Source organism: Papio anubis, chromosome 1, assembly GCF_008728515.1.
Source record: "Papio anubis isolate 15944 chromosome 1, Panubis1.0, whole genome shotgun sequence".
Classification (NCBI taxonomy): domain Eukaryota; kingdom Metazoa; phylum Chordata; class Mammalia; order Primates; family Cercopithecidae; genus Papio; species Papio anubis.
Window position 1 is genome coordinate 85418786 of NC_044976.1, and position 10947 is coordinate 85429732.

Below are 10947 nucleotides of genomic sequence, written 5' to 3' on the forward strand. Positions count from 1 at the left end.
GGACAACTTTTCTTTTACATAGAAATGCCACATGTGGGAGGGTCACTACACAACAGTGACACTAGTGAATATGTCCCCGTGTTGTCCCCGTATGTGGCAAATGGGTGCAGGGGGCCACCTGCCACTCGCTGTGCAAAGACTACCCACACCAGGGAAAAGCAGAGCCTGTGCTCCATGAATCTGCAATCATGAGCATCTAAGCTTAGAATATCCCACTCTGTTGCAAGTGAAAACATGTAGGTGTATCTCTTTGGCCCAACTCAGAAGGTAGATGTTTTCTCCCCTTTGTTAATACAGTCACTTGGCTTGGCAGTTTCAGCTTTCTATGAACATTCTTCTGGAAAAGAATCTCAGCTCGTTGTGTAGTTAAGTTTATTCAGCACATAAATCTCTTAAAATCCATGCCCTTAAATGTTTATGGTCATGTGGGATATTATCAGTGTCAGAGATGGGCAGGGTTGAAGGCATTTGGGGTCAGACTACTTTCTTTTAATCTTCTCCAAACATTTTAGGTTTGGCAAAACCTGAATTGCATTTTGCCAAGCCCCTGTGCCTGTAATTTGTAAACCCCTGTGTATTTTCAGGGAAATGTAGTCCATATGTTTCTGATTGATTTACACTTAACTCATCTAAACGTTGTTTTGTTAGTGTTATTTGATGTCCAAAGGGCCTCAGAGCCTGTTTACATCTGTCTAAGCTGCTCGTTTTCCTCCCTGAGACTCAGGAAGATCTATTTTGCCAAGAGTAAACTAAGTCAAATACTGCACCGCCCCTCCCCACCTCCACCCCCCAGGATTGGATCAGACTTGGGTTGAATCTGACAAAGAGCTGAGGAAGTTGCACTGGGCTTTGAAGTTGACCACTCTACCCTACACTTCACCAAGAGGAATCAGAGCACAAAGCCTCCTGCTTGGGGACTGTGACCAACAACATGAATACAGAGAACAACTCCTAGGCCAGGCCAACTTCCCAGCCTGGCCCTTTTCCTTATGGCACTGACATTCAGCTGCAGCTAGCCACCACCGACCTCAAAAGGCCCTTCCCTTATGACTCTTTCATCCAAGCTTCAGTGGGAAGGGTGGAATAGATTTTATACAGTGAATGAAAGCAATCAGGCCTCTTGCTAGATCTGTGATAACAATCTCATAGAGCAAGAGTGTGGTTTTAAAATGAAACAAAAGAAATCCTTAGCTAGTGCCCCATTTCACTGAACTTTAATTTTAGATAGCTTGCATTTGCCTTGCAAATGAGTCCACAAATTACCAAGCCACAGCATTTAAAACCATCCTGCCCACTGCCAGAAGGAGTATGCCTGGCAGAACCGATGAGGCTGGCCCCCTACTGCTCCACCACCGTAGAAGTGAGTTATAGGAGTCATGCTTGAACTGAGATGGCATTCCACAATTTTGGAAACATGATGGCTAGGGATGGGGACAAACTCACTGCAACTTAATGATTCAACATTGAGGGAAATGGCGTTTTGTTTTGAAAGAAGCACGGTGGCTCACGCCTGTAATCCCAGCACTTTGGGAGGCCGAGGAGGGCAGATCATGAGGTCAGGAGATCGAGACCATCCTGGCCAACATGGTGAAACCCTGTCTCTGCCAAAAATACAAAAATTAGCTGGGCGTGGTGGCATGTGCCTGTAATCCCAGCTACTCGAGGGGCTGAGGCAGGAGAGTTGCTTGAACCAGGGAGTCAGAGGTTGCGGTGAGCCGAGATCATTCCATTGCACTCCAGCCTGGTGACAAAGCCAGACTCCATCTCAAAAAAAAAAAAAAAAAGCAGCACTTTAATGTGTATTTGGTTGTTTTCAAGCAAACTCTATTTGGAATGGAGGTATTTGAGACAAAGAGGAGCCAAGTAACTCTATAAAATAATATGACGGGTTGTCTTGTCTATATGCAGAGTTACATCTCAGAGATAATTATTTCATTGGACTTGGAGGACCCTCTGGGAGATTTCTCTCTTTTTTGGACCCCAAAATGTATCAGGGAAGCCAGATTCTAGGTAGAAGGAACATGGTCAAAGCATTTGGGGAAAAGCAGACTGGCCCCTGAAATGTGGGACAAATTAGGAGTTAAGGACAAAGATGGCTAGGACTTCCTAGCTCTAAGGTTTAAGCTTTCTGTTTCTATTTTGTAATTCCCTTTTGCTATCTTTGAGCTTTCAGAAAATTTCGATCAATATTACAGTCTGGTCTTATGTTCTGGGAGACTAAAGGAGGGGTCTGGGTCTATGCAGTGGGGGAGCCAGCGACTGGAGAAGCCAGGGGTGGCTTAGAGGCAGTGGAAAAGTTGTCCATCCAGGGCAACCTGATATGGCAAACAGGCCTGATCTTTGGAATGTGGATGCATTCCTGGGTGATTCTTAGAAACACCTGGGGTAGGAGAAGCCCACTAAAGACTGGCTTTCCTGCAGCCTCCTGGGATAGGAGCTAAGGTTGTAGCTATTTGCATGTTAAGGGAAGAGTCGAGCCTTGAAGGCTGGAGAACTTGGGGACATGAGTATCACATCAGTGTTAACTCTGGTGGGTGGCCAAGTGGCCATATTTGCATGTCTCACTTTCAAACTGGGCAGCAGTGGTGCTAGCACAAGATCCCTCCTGCTGGAGCCTCTGCAGAAGACCAGGCAGCCTGCTCTCCCACAGTCACGTGAGCAGATGTCCTCTCCTGCCTCCATGAACCATCCCATGTGGTTACCTGGATGCCATGATATCCCCCTGCCCCACCGTAGTGCTTTCTCTGAACTGCATTTTAGAGTGAAGCCATCAACCTCCACTGAAGGCTGAGAAATGTGTCTTCTGTAAGCATGTTGTTGAAGCTGTCATTTGCAACCTTAAAAGTCTCCTTTTGGTGGAACTCTAAGGAGACACTTCTTCCTCATCTTTGTATCAGAAGGAGTAGTTCAGCTCCTCGGGGGCTGGCTTCTTTTTTTTTTTTTTTTTTCTTTTCATTTTTAAGTTATAACTTTTTAGAATTGTGGTAAAATGCACACAACAGAAAATTTACCATCTTAACTGTTTTTATGTGCGTAGTTCCGTGGCAGTCAGTGCCTATACCGCTGTGCCACCCTCACCACCATCTATCTCCTGAACTCTTTTCGTCTTCCCAAATGGAAACCTTGTACCCGTTATACAATAACTCCCCATTCCCCTTCTCTACACTTCCTGGCAGCCAGCGTTCTACTTTCTCTCTCTGTGAATTTGACTCCTCTGGTTACCTCCTCTAAGAGGAATCAGACAGTATTTGTCTTTTTGTGACTGGCTTATTTCATGGTTCTGGTTTGTTATGATCACTGAATTCTCTAACAAATCAGATGTCTCTCCTCCCCCCATCTTTTTGCTTTGCCATGGCAGCTAGAAAACAAAGGCAAATCTCTGCCTGATCCAAAATAAGCATATGTGCTAGAAATTTAGCTAACTTTATTTCATTATTTTTTTTTTTTTTTTTTGAGATGGTGTTTCACTCTTGTTGCCCAAGCTAGAGTGCAGTGGCATAATCTCGGCTCACTGCAACCTCCGCCTCCCAGGTTCAAGTGATTCTCCTGCCTCAGCCTCCCAAGTAGCTGGGATTACAGGCGCCCGCCACCATGCCTGGCTAATTTTTGTATTTTTAGTAGAGATGGGGTTTCACCATGTTGGCCAGGCAGGTCTCGAACTCTTGACCTCGTGATCCACCCACCTCGCTCTCCCAAAGTGCTGGGATTACAGGTGTGAGCCATCCCGCCCAGCCCACTTAGCTAACTTTAAAGGAGACTGGTCCATGCAGGCCGTGAAGGTTGAGTACGGTGTTTGCAGTAAGGAGACCTCAAAACCTGTCCCTGCCATTCACTAGCAGCGTGGCTTTGGGATAACTGATTCACCTTTCTGAAACTCCATTTCCTGCTGTAAAAGAGGGATAATAATACCCTTCTTTCAGAGTTGTTGTCAGAGTAAGGGAGTAACCACAAAGTTAATAACACGTTGTTTTTACAATAATCATTATGGAGAAAACTGATTATTAGACATTATCCCCTGAATCCAGCTCTTTGCAGCAACTTTGTGTTTCCTCTCTTGAGTTAATTTTTACAAATCTCAGAGAATTAATGCTGAAGGACTTTAAAAGGTCGTCTGGACCATGGTTCCCAAAGCTGACTGACATCAAAGTCACCTGCAGAGCTTTAAAAGGCATTTAAAGTGGAAGCCGAGGACCCTGTATTTTTCGGTGGCTTTCCTGGTGGTTTGGCTTTGTCTACTGATGGACATTTGAGCTACCCCTGCTCTAGACCCTCTCTCTGCTATTTGCCGAGAACATTTTTCTGCTATTTCAGGCAGGTGAAAACCCATCCCGTGTTTACAGTTTTCACCAAGCAGGACTCCACACCCTGCTGCAGAGTTCACATAGTGTCTGATATCCTCGCAGGGCTCCACTCTTCCTTTTGCATTCTCTGCTTATGTCTCCAAACATGTTGAATGGCTTGTGATGACTGTCCAGCCAGTTTCTTTGTCTCCCAATCTGGTTACTATCATGATCGTCTCCTTTGGGAGATGGATTCTACCATTTGTCTCTTCTCGTTATTCTCCGAGGCTAGAGGTTTGCTAGACTCTAACTTCAACTCTTCATTCCTTCCCCACACTTTCTCCTGTCTGGAGTTTGGGTTTATTTTTCTTCCTGCCTAACTACTCCTAATATACTAAGTCAATAAACAGATTCTCTGTGGTTACATATGGCAAACAGCTGAAATTTACAGTTGAGAGTAAAATTTCCTCATTTGGGAAAAAACCCATCATTTCACAGATTTAGAAAGTGGTCATTCTGATCTCCAGGGCAAATAAAAAGTGTTTTATAACCTTCCACAAAAGCTTATGCCTTGATTAAATTTTTATTATGAATTATTAATTAAACCAAGGAAATGCAGAGGCCTAAACCATTGCTTAAATTTGCTCCAGATTGAGACACAAACCAAAGGCAGCAAGAAACCCTGAAGGGGAGGTTTAATGATGAGCAACACATATAAAACTATCTGCACACTTCCATCTGCCAAAGGCTCCAAACCAGCCATGTAAATGAGCCCATGTGCCCACACCCAGACAGAGGCTGGCAATGGGCCTGGAAGAAACAGGACCTCCTCGGCTTCTCTCTCCTGGGGTCTGTGTTTGGGCCACTGTGCTGTTAGAGACACAGGGGCTTATCTACCTCATGAGCAGCTATGGTTAGAGGGAGCAGCTGGTAGTAGTTCAGAAAAGCAGCCTGGTGTCTTGGAAGCTGAGCCAGAGGTCAGGAGAAGTGGGTCACTGCTCTCTGGAGGGAGTGATTGATCCAACCAGAGCCAACCAATACAGTTGTGCAGGTTACCTGGAGGCCGGGCCCAGTGGGTGCTGACATCCAGCTTATATCCTACCCACCAAGCCTTGCTCCTTGCTGTAGAGCTGCGCCCACTATGAGGAGGGAATACCTTTTTCTGACTTGAACAAGGGAGTCTCATGGCCTTGCTTGGAGGCTGACAGTGTGTGTATGGGGTGAGTGGGAGGGATGGGGCTGCATTCTTCTTTCTCTTAGAACACAGAGGTGTTGTTTGGGCAAGTGGTAGCCTAGAACGGAACCAGTAGATACTGGGGATGCAAAGCTGAACAAGACTCTCATTCAAAGAGCTCAGAGTACCTTGACGAAGCAGACAGATATGCAGAGTATTCTAACATGTGGGGACAAGTACAGGACAAGTGCTGTAACATGTGGGGACAAGTACTGTACCCAGATGGGACCGGACAGTGGGGAATCAGAAGCTTTCTTGGGGATGATGTCTAAAAGAGTCTTGAAAAGTTGGAAGTTAGAAGGGGTTGGGATGAGGGTCTAAAGAGTGAGAAGGCACTGAAGGTAAACAGAACTACGAGATCAAAGTCATGGAGGATGAAGGAGCATGGTCCAAGAGCTCTCAGGGAAGACATGGGGATTCTGTGGGGGTTCCCCACTTCATGTGGTTGCAGTTGAAGACATTTTCAAGTATGAGCAGTTATTCAAATATGAACTAAGTGGGCGATGCCCATTCCCCTCCCCAGTGACCAAGACTGGAGGGCTTGAGAACTCCAAGTTCCCAGCATGATACTTGGCGTCTGAGTGCTACTTTCTTCCCCTTCCTCATTTCCTCCTGCCCTTTCATTTTTAATATGAAAACACTTTAATATGAAAACATAAAATATATACATCTGTGTATCTTTCATAACTTTCAAAAAAGAGCTAAAAAATGTGAAGTGAGGGGTAATAGCATGATGCTTTGGCCATGGTCGGCTCCCCATGATTTTGTGTCCCTGCTTCTGGGCTGGCTTCTTAGAGCGGATTGTGATTGTGCCCCAGCAAGAAGCTGGCCTCTGGATCAGTCACTGCAGAAACAGTCAGGAAAGAGGAGCTTGCCTCAGTAAGCAAAAGCCACCATTATCTGATTCTCTTTAGGGATTCCCTACTCTCTGGATAGCTAGTCATGACTAGAGAAGATTCTGCATGGACACAATATAACATTTATTTGGCTTTTATTTTTACTGAATTCAGTGCTCAAGGACAGTGGCACATTGACAACACTGCTTCCTAGCATGACATCACATAAATAAGTTTGAAGATACTGCTTAATAAGAACCCTTTAAAGATAAGAGAAATGGTAGAAAGAATTGAAGGATGCTATTTCCTTTTTAATATCTGCTATGAGTCATAGTCCGGAGAGAAGACAGAAAGCCAAGGCGCGCAGGGACCAGGCACTAGCACAGGGGTCAGGAGGTGGGCGTTCACAGGGGGTACAGCTCAGATCCCTGCCTTTGCTTTGGCCTGAGGCTGGGCAGACAGGAACATGGAAAGCTATGGAGCTGGTCTGAAGGGTAGGGTGGGGTGGTTAAGCCTTTGCTGGCATATGGCTTTGCAATCTCGTACACTGAATAAATCCATCAGAGCACTGCATCCACTCACCCAATTAGCCTGCACCTCATGAACACCTATTGTGAGGCCAGCACCATGGGGAAACTGAAAGAACCAGACATTCTACCACCACGGAGGAATGACCTCACCCTGGGTGGTAACTCTTCCCTTCTGCTCACCTACCCAAAGGGAAAAGAAAGTGCAAGGTTCCTAGTTTACGTTGAGTTTCTTGAGGGAAAAAAGGCTCTTGGTAAAACAATGCCTTATTCCTTTCCTTTGGAAGTTCCTTCTGCAGAATACAGCTTAATTGTGGGTCCCCAAAAGGCCCCCGAAGAATTAAAAAAAAAAAAGGGTGGTGTCAGGCGAGGGCTTTAGGACATAGAAGGTCACTTTTGGTTGTTGTCCTGTTGAGCCAACTGCTTTACTAACTGGAGTTAGTAAACTCGCTCAAGCTGGAGGGTGAGGGAATGGGTGGGGCTGAGGCTGGAGGTTGGTCAGTAGTTGACCCCCAGTGATCTTGTTTGAGGAAAACTCCTGTGATCCCCCATCAGAATATTTTGAAGGTGGAAGAGTCTTCTGGTGGGAAGGGAGAAGAGTGGGAGGAGGAAATAAGCAACGGGCAGCTTCCTTTCTTGACAGATGGAAAATAAAGGGCCTGTCCACAGCTCGGCGAACTGCCGTGGACCTCCCAGCGGGGCTGCTTTCTGAGGTGATGGTCTCCTCGCTCCTTAGCCAGGCTGGTGGAGCCAGCGACTGACGTTGGAAAGGAGTTGGAGGATGGAGGTTTGTGGCCAGCGAATGAGAGGTGTGGGGGAGGGGGAAGAGGAAAAATGTAAGGGAGGGAGATGGTTCTTCAATGAAACCTCTGGCCTCTTTTAAACCATAAAGAGGTCTGGCTGGTTTGATTCCAGTCCTTAAAATAGCTCAGTAGGATCTTAGGGATTATTTAGGTCAAATCCCTGAGAGGTGAGGAAACTGAGGCCCAGAGGTCCCACTTGCCTTTGGTCATGGGGTGAGTATGTAGCCCAGCAGGGTCCCAGCTCCTGTGAGCTGCGATTCATGCTGTTATCTTTGCTGGGGAGGCCTGAAGTTCCTTTAGCTTGTCCCTGATGAAGCAGAGGAAGAGCCCACGAGGAAAGCATTCATCTCAGAGTTAGGTGATGTTGGCTTTGGGGTCTAGTTGCCCATTTCTTCCACTTGCCAACATCTTTCGCCAGCCTGCCAGACCGGGGCGCAGTACCACCCCCTTGCTGCCAGACAGGTGGCCTGTCCTGGGAGCAGGAAGGGGAGTTCAAGGAAACCAAGGCCCACTGGGAGCCCCCTGCTAGAAGTGCTCTCCCCTTCCTTCTTTTGGAGGTGGCAGTTACTGGGCAGCATGACCCTGAGGAGGAGATAAGCTGCCTCTGATAGGAAGGTTTTATCTTTGAGGTTATTGCAAATGTGCCTGACTTCTTCATCTGGTTCCGTCCGGATCTGAACTGGTAGCCAGATAAACTGTTTGCAGCCCCATTTCATGTATTTATCAAGTCTAAACAATTGTCAGGAGGCAATTATCCTCCCAGGAAGCCAATGGCAGATAAGCAGTGCCCCGCAGTCTGGTTCCAACCATGGAATCCGTAAGTTGTCCCTCCTTGCCCTGTGCAGATTTTCTCCTCTGTCCCTGCTGCTCTAAATTTTAAAGGAGGTTTGATGTTCCAACACATTTGTTTTGGTGTTCTTTGCCCATAGCCCCAAATAAAATCTAATGGTTTTTATAGGTGGATAAATCCTTTTTAAAGGCTCTTTTGTTATCACCACGGGGTTTGTGAGCACTAAAACTGGGTTTTAAGGGATCAGTGAAACCTTAGAATCACCGTTTGCTGTATCTGGAAGGAACTGTGACCACTCGGTACAGCCCCTTCAAGCGGTAGATGAAGAGGTTGAAGCAGGAAGGGATTTGATGGCTTGTGAAGGGAACGTGCTCTTCAGAGTTGGGCAGACGTGCAGCTGAAGCTTGGTCTGGCCACTGATCTGCCGCCCAGCCTTGGGTAAACTCCTGGAGCCCGTTTCCTCACTGATTACATGGCGATACCAATCCAGACTCCACAGTATTGTGAGAGGTAGTAAAACTCCCTCTGGTCAAGGTCACACAGACAGCTGCAGGGCAGAGCTAATACCAGAACCTTAGTATCCGGGCTTCCAGGTCTTTATCCTTTCCATTATTCTGCAGGAGGTCTTCAGGCTACTGTTAAATAAAAAGTAAAGCTTCTACTTTGTCCCACCCAAAATTCTAGTTCAGTGTTTCCCAGACAAAGCACCTCCAGCAGGTCTGAGGCTCAGTTCTATGTGGGGACTCATGTTTATACGATGATAGCATCTATATTTTTTCTGGATGAACTAATAATCGACTTGCCATTGTATTTAGGAAAAACCAGACATCACCTCATGGACGTCTAATTGAAAGGGACCGTCAGTTATTCCATTCATTCTGGCAAATTTTCTTTTTAGCTTTGGTTGCAGCAGGAAGAGAGAAACGTCTGGGGGGCTTTTTGTCTGGTGGAAAGGCATCACTGGTCCACAGCCGAGGACCCCTGGATGACCTATCCCAAGGTCCCAGCCCGTGTCTGAAGTCCCAGGGCTGGTCGCAGGCCGACCTTGCAGCCCTCGCCAGAGCGTTGTCTGCACCTCGGACACTAGGTGGCGCCACAGGAACATCCTCGCGGCCCGAGGCGCGGTCGCAGCCTGGGAGCACTCACCGCGGTGCTGTGGAATTTTCTGTTTTTTCCACGCAACGTCAGGCGTCCTGCTGGCGCCCTCTCGCCACCGTGCCCTCCCGTCAGAAGCCCGGCTCCTAGCCGGGGAAGGCCAGGTGCTGGTCTGCCAGGAGCTGGGACTTGCGCCCCAAGGAGTGTCGAGAGTCTCCAGTGCCGCGCGTTCAACACCACAGGGCCAGGCTGTTTGCTCCCCATCGGTCGCTGCCCCCAGCACCCCGGGTTATTAAGGACTCATTTGCTTGGAGCGGCATCATTACAAGGGTGTGGGGTACTACATATACTCCGTATTTTTCTATTTTCGAAAGGCTGCAGGCGCGATGCACAGTGCGCTTGAACGGTGGGGCCTCGTGCTAGCCGGAGGAGCGAGCAGGGGCCGGGCAGGGGCTGCTCAGCCAGGCGGTCCCCGCGCGGCGGCCTCGGGAGGCCCTGCCGTCGTCCTTCACCCCTGGAGGCGGGTGCGGGGCGCTTCCCCTCCTCAGGGCCCTCAAACCGCAAGGGAGTTTCCTCTTCCCAGTCGATGGTCGTCCTCTCCCATTCCCGGCTGCATCTCCATTTACCCGTCGCCCATTTCCTCTGCCCATCCAGGCTTCTTGGCTCCGCTGGGGTCTCCGTTCCCTTCTCCCGGTCCCCCCGCCAGGTCGCGGCTCCTTTGTCCAGGACTCCGCAGGGGCTTCACCCAAGGGCGCTGGTTTAGGCCGGATCTGGGGTCCCTCGTCACTCCCAGGCTTCTTCCACTTCCGGATTCTGGAGAACCAGGAATCAAGCCCTGCGGGTGCCTCTCCTTCCTCCTTCGTGCTGAAAGCACACTTCAGGCACGCTTCCTGTCCGCGCAGGCATCAGTTCTGACAGTGAGCTAAGAACAAGGAGTTTCTAGGCCGGGCGCGGTGGCTCAAGCCTGTAATCCCAGCACTTTGGGAGGCTGAGGCGGGTGGATCATGAGGTCAGGAGATCGAGACCATCCTGGCTAACATGGTGAAACCCCGTCTCTACCAAAAATACACACAAAAAAATTAGCCAGGTGTGGTGTTGCATGCCTGTAGTCCCAGCTACTGGGGAGGCTGACATGGGAGGATCCCTTGAGCTCAGGAGTTCAAGCTGCAGTGAGCTATGATTGCACTGCTGCATTCTAGCCTGGGTGACACAGTGAGAGCAGGCTCCCCGAAAAAAAAGAAATTGATTTTTAAAATAAATAAATAGGCTGGGCACGGTGGCTTACGCCTGTAATCCCAGCACTTTGGGAGGCTGAGGTGGGCGGATCACGAGGTCAGGAGATCGAGACCATCCTGGCTAACATGGTGAAACCCCGTCTCTAC

The 10947-nt window shown here is 48.3% G+C and overlaps 1 pseudogene across 1 annotated transcript in view; it reads left to right on the forward strand.

Annotated features, from left to right (window-relative positions):
- The first annotated feature begins 9459 nt into the window (after positions 1–9459).
- Positions 9460–10947, forward strand: part of LOC110744164 — a 5582-nt pseudogene continuing 4094 nt past the window's right edge. The window contains exon 1 of the transcript XR_004176071.1: positions 9460–10482. The product of XR_004176071.1 is annotated as an uncharacterized LOC110744164 (transcript). The remainder of the gene's footprint in view (positions 10483–10947) is intronic.